We start from the raw sequence: 11,531 nt of genomic DNA on the forward strand, positions 1-11,531 counted from the left end.
GGTAGTTTGCTTCAATCTGCATTCAAACTCTGTTCTTTCTAGTTCTTTCTCTGAATGTAGTCATCTCTTTCCATCATGAGTCTTTTGGAGTTGTCTTATAACCCTGCATTGCTGAAAAGAGTCCAGTCTATCAAAGCTGGTCATCACACATATGTTGGGTCTGTAACTGTGTACAAATTTCTGCTGGTTCTACTCTTCTCAGTTCTTATAAGCCTCAATTCGTATAAACCTCTCCAGGTAAATACGAAGTCCATCTGCCCCTCATTTCTTATAGCACAATAGTATTCCATTACATTCATATACCACAACTTGTTTAGCCATTCCCCAATTGATGGGCATCCCCTTAATTTCCAATTCTTTGCTACCACAAAATGAGCTGCTATATTTTTGCACATATGGGACTTCCTCCTACTTCTATGATCTTTTTGGGATACAACCCTAGAAGTGGTATTGCTTGGTCAAATGGTATGAAATTATTTATAGCCCTTTGAACATAGTTCCAGATTGCTCTCCAAAATGGTTGAACCAGTTCGCAACTCCACCAACAATGCGTTAGTGTTCCAATTTTCCCACACTCTCTCCAGCATTTGTCATTTTCCTGTTTTGTCTTTTTAGCCAATCTGATTGGTGAGATGTGGTAACTCAGAGTTGTTTTGATTTGCATTTCTCTAATCAATAGTGATTTAGAGCATTTTTTCCCCCATAATCCAAGATTTTTTTTATTGTTCTTTTTTTAGCCACTTATGCCATGAATTCATAGGGGATTGGTTCCAACAGCTCAGGTTCCTTGCCATTGTTTCTCACAAAGTGTGCTTCTCTGGGAGGAGCAGGCTGGCATTTCAGTTGAACCCAAGTGCCTTTTTCTTTGGCTTCCTTATTATTCTGATCATTTTCCTTTACCTGCTTCAGGAAGCTATCTCTGCTCTTGGAATGCTTAATATGCTCAATATCAACATTCTTTTGGCTAGAATCTTGCCCTTAACCTGTTTGTTTACAACAATGCCTACAGCATGCTGAATAACATTATAGACCCGTCCAGTCTTGCCATGATAACATTTGTGGGGCATTCCTTGCTGAACTGTGCCCATACCCTTGATACCTACAATATCACCTTTCTTGTATATTTGCATACATGTAGCCAAAGGGACAACACCATGTTTTCGAAAGGGCCTAGAAAACATGTATCGTGTCCCTCTCCTCTTTCCTTTTGTGTTTGTCATTTTGGCAACTCACTGTAATATGGCAGAGCTGGCAGAAAGCTAGAGCATTTTTTTCATATGCTTATAGATATCTTTAATTTCTTCCTCTGAAAACTGCCTGTTCATATCCTTTGACCATTTATCAATTGGGGAATGACTTGTATTCTTATAGATTTGACTCAATTCTCTGTATATTTTAGAAATGAGTCCTTTATCAGAGACATAGGTTGTAAAAATTCTTTCCCAATTTTCCACTTCCCTCTTAATCTTGGTTACATTGACTTTGTTTGTACAGAAACTTTTTAGTTTAATGTAATCAAAATGATCTATTTTGAATTTTATAATGCTCTGTATTTCTTGTCTGGTCATAAAGTCTTTTCTGCTCCACAAATCTGACAGGCAAACTATTTCTTGCTTTCCCTGATTGCTTATAGTATCATCTTTTATACCTAGATCATGCACCCATTTAGACTTGACTTTGGTATACAGTGTTAGATAATGGTCTATGCCCAGTTTCTGCCATATTATATTTCAGTTTTCCCAGCATTTTTTGTCAAACAGTGAGTTCTTATCCCCAAAACAGTATCTTTGGCTTTATCAAACAATAGATTACTATAGTCTTTGATTGCTGAGTCTCATGTGCCCAATCTATTCCACTGATCTACTACTCTATTCCTCAGCCAATACAAAGCAGTCTTGATGACTGCTGTTTTAAAATGCAGATCAAAATCTGGTATGACTAGGTCATCTTCCCTAGCATTGCTTTTCATTAATTCCCTTGATATTCTGGACCTTTTGTTCTTCCAAGTGATTTTTATTGCTATTTTTTTCTATTGTTTGGCATGGCACTAAATATGTAATTTAATTTAGGTAAATTTGTCATTTTTATTATATTAGCTTAACCCAGACATGAGCAACTGATGTTTTTCCAATTAATTAGATCTGACTTTATTTGTGTGAAAATGTTTTGTCATTGTGTTCATATAGTTTCTGGGTTTGTTTGGGCAGGTAGATTCCCAAATATTTTATAATGTCTACAGTAACTTTAAGTGGGATTTCTCTTTCTATCTCTTGCTTTTGGATTTCATTAGAAATATATAGAAATTCCAAGGATTTATGTAGGTTTATTTTATATCCTGCAACTTTGCCAAATTTATTTATTGTCTCAAGTAGTTTTTTACTTGATTCTTTAGAATTCTCTAAGTATATCATCATATAATCTACAAAGAGCGATAGCTTAGTCTCTTCTTTACCTAATTTGATTCCTTTGATTTTTTTTCTTCTCTGATTGCTATTGCTAACATTTCTAGTACCAGATTGAATAAGAGGGGTGATAGTGGACATCCTTGTTTCACCTCTGATCTTATTGGAAATGCTTCTAGCTTATCCCCATTACATATAATACTTGCTGATGGCTTTAAATAGATGCTACTTATTATTTGAAGGAAGGCTCCATTTTTTCCTATACTTTCTAGTGTTTTTAATAGGAATGGATGTTATATTTTGTCAAAAGTCTTTTCTGCATCTATTGAGATAATTGTATGGTTTCTGCTAGTTTTATTGTTGATACAATCAATTATACTGATGGTTTTCCTAATATTAAACCATCCTTGCATTCCTAGAATAAATCTTACCTGATCAAATTGTTTAATTCTTGCAATAAGCTGCTATAGTCTTTTTACTAATATTTTATTTAAAATTTTTGCATCTGTATTAATGAGGGAAATTGGTCTATAATTTTCTTTCTCTGTTTTATCTCTTCCTGATTTAGGTATTAGCACCATATTTGTGTCATAAAAAGAATTTTGTAGGATTCCTTCTTCACTAATTTTCCCAAATTGTTTGTAGAGTATTGGAATCAATTGTTCCTTAAGTTTTTGGTAGAAATTTGCTTGTAAATGCATCTAGCCCTGGGGATTTTTTCCTAAGGAGTTCACTGATGGCTTGTTTGATTTCTTTTTCTGAGATGGTGTTATTTAAGTAATTTACTTCCTTTTCAATTAATCTGGGCAATATATATTTTTAAAAATATTCATCCATTTCACTAAGATTGTCAAATTTATGTGCATACATAGTATCATTATTTTACAGTTGAGAAAACAGTCATTTGTTGTTCAGTTGTTTCATTTGCATCTGACTCTTCATCACCTGATTTGAGGTTTTCTTGGCAAAGATACTGGATTAGTTTGCCATTTCCTTCTCCAGATCATTTTATAGATGAAGAACTAAGACAAATAGGTTTAAATGACTTGCCTAGAGCCATACAGTTAGTAAGTGTCTGAGGCTGGGTTTGAATTCAGGTCTTATTAACTCCTGGTCCAGTGCTTTTTTCCACTATGGCATCTAATTGTCAGAGAAATAATTAACCTAATTATATTAAAAACCATAAAAACACTTGATTATATCAACATGTATAAAATACCTTTGACAAAGTACAACACTCATTTATACTAAAAACTTTAAATCATAGTAATGGAAACAGCTCTTTTTGATATAAAAAAAACTATCTGCAATGGGAATGGGAATTTGAAGATGTTCCCTGCCCCTTAATAGACCTAGGGGGGAGTTTGAAATCCTTCCCTGCTATGAAGTAAACTCTGGCCCCTGGAGCCCACAAGAAGCTTCCCTGCTGTGAAGATAATCTCTGCCCCTTGATAGGCTGAATGTAGTCACATGGAGCTGTGGTAGGAGGAGTTTGTTGAGAAGAAGCAGTCTACAAGAAATTAGTAGAAAGCTAACCAGACATCTGGAGACAGTTGGGGACAGAGGAGCTTAGGTAAGGAGTCAGGCTTGTGAGTAAATTTTTTTTGTTTGTTTTTGTAGGGGTAGTTGGGGTTAAGTGACTTGCCCAAGGTCACACAGCTAGTAAGTGTAAAGTGTGTGAAGTCAGATTTGAACTTAGGAACTCCTGACTCCAGGGTCAGTACTCTATTCACTGGACCACCTAGGCACCCCACAATGAGTAAATATTTATCTTGTATTGGATTGTGGAAAGGCTAAAGGATATCATGACTCTCAGCATTATTATGGCTTCTGAATATCTTTGGTACTATGATGGAATTGGCTTACTGGTTTTGGGATTAATTTTTCTAATATCTAAATAAATCCTTCAACTTTATCCTCTTTTTGGAGAGTTTGACATATTTTGCGATTGGATGCCATGTGATAGTTATAATCATGGTCTCTATTGTGATCGTGGGTGCTGTAAATATTTCATTGATGCTACACTATCTAAAATCAAATGTTAGAATTAAATACAATGTGGAAAACTAAGGAGCTTTTTCAATAGATACGGGAGTAAAGTGAAGCCACCCCCTTTCTCTCTCTCTTTTTTTTAAAAACGCAGTTGTAAAAATGCTACAATAACACTCCAATGAGAAATAAATAAAAGTTGTAAAGGGAGGTAAAGAGGAGACAGAACTAGTATGACTTTATGATGGCAAAATACTTTACTTAGAAAATCTTAGGGAATCAACAAGGAAAGTAACTGAAACAATTAATGGCTTCCACAAAATAGCACAACTCAAAATAAAACCATAAAAATCAATACAATTTACTAAACAACAAAATCAGAAGGGAAAAATAGAAAAGGAAATTTTATTCAAAATAACTACAAACTTCATAAAATATCTTGGAGTCAATACTTCAAAGAATACTCAATATCTGGATAAGTCACAATGACAAGATGCTCCTTAGAAATAAAGAAAAAATACTGGAAGGATATCAGTGTTCATAACTAGGCCACTAAATGATAATACTGTGTGAATTAATTTACAAATTTAGTGTTATGCCAATCAAACCAAAGAGATAATAAAAAGGAATACTTTATGAAGGTAGACCAATAATAATATAATTCTTTTGGAGGAACATAATATATAGAACAAAAGCAATGAAAAAATTAGAAATGAATGAAAGGAGAATAATATTTGAGATGTCAAACTATATTATAAAGCAATAATAATTAGGGCTATGTCGTTCTGGTTAAAAAATAGAAAAGCAGATCAATGGAATAGGCTAGAGAAGAAAAGAGAAATAATTAAATTGGAATGCACTATATGCTAAACTAAAAATCAATTACTTAGAAAAGAACTCCCTTTTTTTGGACAAAAACTGCTGGAAAACTGGAAAAACTTTTCAGAAATAACATTTAGGTTAATATTTTATACCACATACCACAACAAATGACCTCAATATTAATATAATTAATTAAATTATATTAAATTATAATATATTATATTATATATATAATTAATTAAATATAATTAAAATAATACCATAAAAATCTCTGACATACCATAAAAGCAAACTTAGAGAACCAGATTAGTTACCTCTTACTATAGATGGAGTGTGAATTATTAACTAAGTAAAGGCTAGATGTGATTATAAATGAAAAAATAAATAACTAAATGAAATCACAAAGCTTTTGCATAAACAAAATTAATGCAACTGGGATGAGAAGGGAAGTTGCTGAATAGTAAAAACATCTTTTTATAACCTAACTCCAATAAGATATATGATGTTTGAGATACACATATGTATACACACACACTCACACATATATGGATACATATATTATATATATTTAATAATATATTATAGTGAAAAATAATGCAGAGTTGGTGGAGTTGTGAATAGGTCTGGAAAGCAAATTGGAACAAGGTTAGGAGAGTCACCTTATCAATAAACATTTATTAAGTGTCTATTATGTGCCAAGCACTGTGCAAATACAAAGATATAGGATAAAGTAAAGGATAAGGAAAGGCAAAAGTCTCATGGAGCTTATAGTCATAATGGGGGAGAAAACATGTAAACAATTGTGTACAAATCATATGTATGTGTGTTTCTCTCTTTCTCTGTGTATGTACAGATGTATGTATAGACAGATATAGACAAAGCATTAGAATTAAGTGGGACTGGAATTGGGAAAGACTTTTTTTTTCCAGAAAGCAAGGTTTTACTTGAGACTTGAAGGGTGCCGAGGAAGCAGGATAGGGAGATGAGGAGGGAACTTGTTTTAGGTATGAGAGACAGCCAGTGGAAATGCCAAGAGTCAAGAAATATGGAATGACATGTTCAAGGAACATCTAGGAGTCCAATGTCATTGGATTAAGAAGTACATAGGGTAAGGTGTAAGAAGACTGGAAATGTTCGTTGGGGGGTTGAATGCCAAACAGAGAATTTTGTATTTGAACCTGGAGGATAAAAAGGAGTCACTGGAATTTATTGAATAGGTGGGTGACATGGTCAGATCTGCTCTTTAAGAAGATTACTGACAGCTAACTGAAAGATGGAGTGGAATGAGGAGAGGTTTTTTGAAGGGCAACCAGGCAGCAGGCTTTTGTAATAGTTCAGGCACAAGATGATGAGATTACTAAGGGTAATGACAGTGTCAAAGGAAAGAAGGGAGGATATGCTAGAGAGAGATGTCAGGCAGGTGAAATTGACAGGACATGGTAATCAATTGCATGTGGGGTGGTAGTTGTGGTGGTGGTGGTAAGAGGGACTGAGGAATCAATTACCTTTGATTCAAAAATTCCTCAACTAATTATGGGAGAATTATCTTCCATTTAGTTCATATGACAGGTTACTGCTGCCAAAATCAATTTAACACAATGCAGATATTATGGACTTAAAAACCTACGCTTTTTTATGCTTAAGCACAAGTTCAGGATGTAGAAAAATAACCCTGAACCAAGATATGTTTTTGATAAAACTTTTATAGAGAATTTTTATAGAAAAATTACAACAGAGAATCAGATATATATGTATATATATATGTATATATTTACACACAGCAATCTTTATGACTTCTTAGACCTTAAAGCCTTACATAGGCCTTGTCAAATAGATTCATTATCTCAGGCTTCCTTCAATTCAGGTTGAACAAATTAAGTTAGAATAAATTAGTAAACATATTAAATTACAGAATTAAATAGTGAATTTGCAAAATCCTATACTTACAAATTTCTAAGGTCACATTTTTTAAAAGTTACAATGGACTAATTGAGGGGAAGGCATTTACATGTCACAAAAATAACAAAAGGTTGGCATCAGGGAAATTTTTATGCTACATTCCCTTCTTCTCTTTTGGTTTCTTATCTTAGGAATATAAAAAGTCTTCCCTTAACACTATCATTCCAGGAGTCAGGTTTTAGCCAGGTGAGGTTAATATGAACAGGAATAGGCTTCAGTTAGCCAAATGTTCCAGGAGCATTGAAAAAGTAAAATTGAATAAAAGGAAATTTAAAAAATCATATATTACAAGAAGATCAATGATTAAAAGAAAGTCTTCACATACACCAAAATATTTATAGGATAACTTTTAGTGGCAACAAAAACCTGGAAACCATGTTGATGCCCATATGTTAGGGAATTACTAAAGAAATTGTAGTATATAAATGTATTAGAATATTACTGTGCTATAAGAAATTATGAATATGTATGGAAGACATATGAATTGATATAATTTGAAATAAATAGAACTGAGAAAACAGTATACATAATGAACACAATAATATAAAATGAAAGAACAACAAAAATTGAAACTAAGTGCTCTGAAATGATAGTAACTAAGCTTGACACAAGACAAGAGATATGCAAAGGCATCTCTCTCCCTTATTTGAAGAAGTAAAGAATGTGGGTGTACAACAACCAAATAGTGACTCAAAATAATATTAATTTTTTTAATGAGGTTAGTTTTTCTAAACTGTTTTTTAAAAAATCATTTTTTTTATTCTTTGTTGTAAGGAATCCCTTTATATGGAAGGAAGGAGTCAGGAATACTTTGGGAAATACAGATCATACAAAAAGAAAAGATAGAAATAAAATTTTATTTAAAATGTAGCAGGCTTTGGTTATAAACTTCTGTCAACATATGTAAATTCCTCAAAACCTTCATATGTGAGCCTCTGAGAGAAGAATTAAAGTGAATCTTAAAGTGATAAGGAAGGACTTTCTTCTTGTCTTGGAGAAGATCTTTGGAGAGGCAAAATGTACACAGAGACACAGGGATGATTTGGGACTTTCTAGTTGGTTTTTGAGTGAAGGGGAAAGATAAGAAAAAAAACTAGGTGAAAGGATGAAAAGTAGAGAGAGGCCTTCCTGTAGTCACCAAAATTCCTATATATCTGGAGCTAAGTGACCATTGCTGAACTGTTGAGAGAACTGATGAATTAAGATGGTGAGTTTTTTTTTACCTGAATAAATCCAACACTGAGAATTATCAGTTTCCCCATGGGCATCTTGGACTCATGGCATAGTTTATATGGTCCACTTTTGTTTTTCTGTTCATAGCCTGGCAGTCTAAATACATTTATTTCTTTCAATTCTTCAATATCATTACTAAAGATGATGCATATGAACTGTTAGACTCTGATGGTTCCACTAACCAGCAGTTCCTTTAGATTATTGATGAAATCTTCAATCTCAGGTAAAGAAATCTGTCTTCTTGAAATGGCTGAAAGTCGGTGACTTGGATTCAGTTAATTGCTCTTCAAAGTACATCCCATATTTTACTTATGGAGTAAGAAAATCTGTGTCATCTTGCTGAACTGTTATTTCTACTGATCCTAACATTCCTCCATCCCTGGAGAACCATCAAATACAAATTTCTCAGAATCCACTTCTGAGTCTGAAGAGTCAACGCTCTATCATAGTCATTGTCGCTACTTGTCTTTCAACTTGGATGACCTAAGCATGGATATGTTGGTTCCTAGCTTGTTGCTTACATTATCCTGCTAATATTTTGCAAAGGTCCACATTGCTTCTAATCAGTACTAACACTCAAGCGATGATTGGTGGATCCAGACATATCAGGGCATAGCGTCCATCTACCTTCCTGTTGACTCCAACAATTTCCACACAAAACTTCAAGCTCACTCAGGTGTATCACAGACACAAGTAACCTTCCGTGCTTTGTCCCCCAAGTACAAATCCTTTCCATAGTCCAGTGCTTTTCTTAATTATCTTGCATTATCTTAATTCTTTTAATTATCTTATTCTTAAATATCTGAATTATTATGGTCATTTGAAATCCACTATGTGGGATGGTAGAAAATTCCACTCTACAGTATATTCCATCTTTACCCTTTACCATCCCCTCTGGGTTCTTCAGGGTCCAACTAGAATAGATTCACAAGGAGATCATTTTGCCCATTCTTTGAGACTGGGGCGACCTCCTTTACTAGCCTCATTTTCTTAGTGTTTGGAATTTAGTTTCTTCCAAATCAGCTCCAGATATTTCTCTAGGATTTGGGAATTTAATCATGTGTCTTTCCAGATTAGTTCTTGGGTTATTGGTTTGTTTGTTTTGCTTTGCTTTATAACAGTGTCTGGAATTGGAGGTAGCAGGAAACTAGTAAGACCTTCTTAGAGGGCTTCCACCTATATTTGGACAGCATCACAATTTTTCCAATTCCTACCTTCATTTGGCCCTGTGTTTGTGACTTTTCTTCAGCAATGCTTTCACTCCTTCCCTTACTAAGGAATGATGTTCTCTTTTAACTTGCCCTCAGTAAGGGGCAAACATTTGGTTTCAGATCCACCCCCAACTCCCACTCGGGGGTGATGGGGGATCTTGGCTATTGATCCAGGGAATATTGAGTGGGTAGTAGTGCAAAAAGAGTCTTGGTTAATCCTGATGCCAGAATAGATTGCATGCAAGTGGGTAATGACTGCTGAGTTACTTTCCTTCAATGACCTTTATTCCCAATGAGGATCAATGACTGCCCCAGTATTTTGTTGTCACTGTGGTTCCTGGTGCTACTCCTATTCATCTTTGCTACTTTATATCAGAAGACTCACTGTGAACTAGAAAGATGGGATGCCTACCAAAATACCTACCAAATAGACCAGATCATTAAGATTCAGGACTCCGTGCTTCCAAAGAGGGGGAAAAATTAGGGATTTCTGATCCTGTTTCTTCTCCATATCGAGTTACTCCATCAGATGACTGTTATATTACCTTTTTTTTTTTGCTATCTTTTTGTTTCTGTTTTTATTTTTTCTGTGTAGCAGGTATATAGAATGTGACCCCACATGTGGCAGTTTGGAGGGGGTTTTAGATAACGCTCACTCATAGGTCACACAACCTTAGCCTGCCAGTTAACTTGCTGTAATATATTTAATTTTATCATCCTGAATGCTATAGTTATTGGGCAGGTGTACTTGGATAATTTATTTCTCATTAATGTATTTATAATTTCTTTCTCAATCATTAACTAGCTTGAGCCTCTACCTCAGTTTATAACTTATTAATTATCAAATCAACTTTTATTAATATTCTTATTTTTATATTTAAATATCTTAATTCCCTATGATTAAATAAATACAAATTTTTATATATAACTTATTACCAATAAAATAGAAAACAAAGACATCATATATAATTATTTGTAATGTTTTCAATGTGCCAAAAATCACAAAGTCACTTCAAACTTTCAGTATATTGCTGTATAACTTTGCTTCACTTATCTGGATACTCAGTATTATGCCATTTTGTTTAGTCTAGATACCAATAAAAATCTCTTAAGAATATTTTTAATATTTATCCTCATGAATAGTTCTTATATTTTTTATCTTTTCTTCATAAGCATAGGAAACATTCTTTCTAAAATACATTGTATTTGCCAATTCCTTGGAGACTCTTCAGAGAAGTTTCTTTATAAAGCCATAGTTAAAACACTTCCAACACATAACTCCTTCTTATTGTTCTCCTCTACATGTGGCTCATAAATTCTCATAGATCATTGAAAAAAATACACACTTTTTCACTACTTCCATAGAGAAAAGTGCTTCGTATTCAGCTTTTTTCTCAAATGTCACTTCAAGATGTCCAGTACAAATTGCTTTTCTCAACATTCTATTTAAACTCTGATTGGGATCTAAAAGCTAATAGCATCTGTTGTCTGTGAAAAGGACATTAAAAACTGGGAGGGTTATAATTGCACTATGCTCCTCCTCCAGTGTTGCTTATACTGGTCTTCTCATGTCTCTGAGGTTAGAGTTGTCCATTTTCAACCTAAAACTATTTTAGTGGTGGAAGATCCTTTATAAGACCACTAGGACCTTGCCAACAAAGGACATGGTAGAGTAGTAGTACTATCCACTTGATTTCTGTCAAGTAGCTTGAACTAGTTTTTCTCTAAAAGGCAAGAAAACTGTCCCTGAGACTAATGGTCCAAGATAGGAGTAAATGTTTAATGGTAGCCTCTCCAAAAACAAAAACTGTGTAGTGTGGGAAAATTTTAAAATTCATTTTGCCTTATTAAACATTTTCTCTATTACTTTATTATGTCTAGACTTGTGGTGTCAACCTCAAACAGAAATGGCCCT

The 11,531-nt window shown here is 33.9% G+C and overlaps 1 pseudogene; it reads right to left on the bottom strand.

Moving 5' to 3' along the window:
* Positions 1 to 732: 732 nt before the first annotated feature.
* On the bottom strand, positions 733 to 1,247 carry LOC138156956 (large ribosomal subunit protein eL21-like; annotated as a pseudogene).
* Positions 1,248 to 11,531: the final 10,284 nt, after the last annotated feature.

Source organism: Petaurus breviceps, unplaced genomic scaffold (assembly GCF_028583685.1).
Source record: "Petaurus breviceps papuanus isolate PSGF00001 unplaced genomic scaffold, PetGlider_PUasm1.0 164, whole genome shotgun sequence".
Taxonomy (NCBI): Eukaryota; Metazoa; Chordata; class Mammalia; order Diprotodontia; family Petauridae; genus Petaurus; species Petaurus breviceps.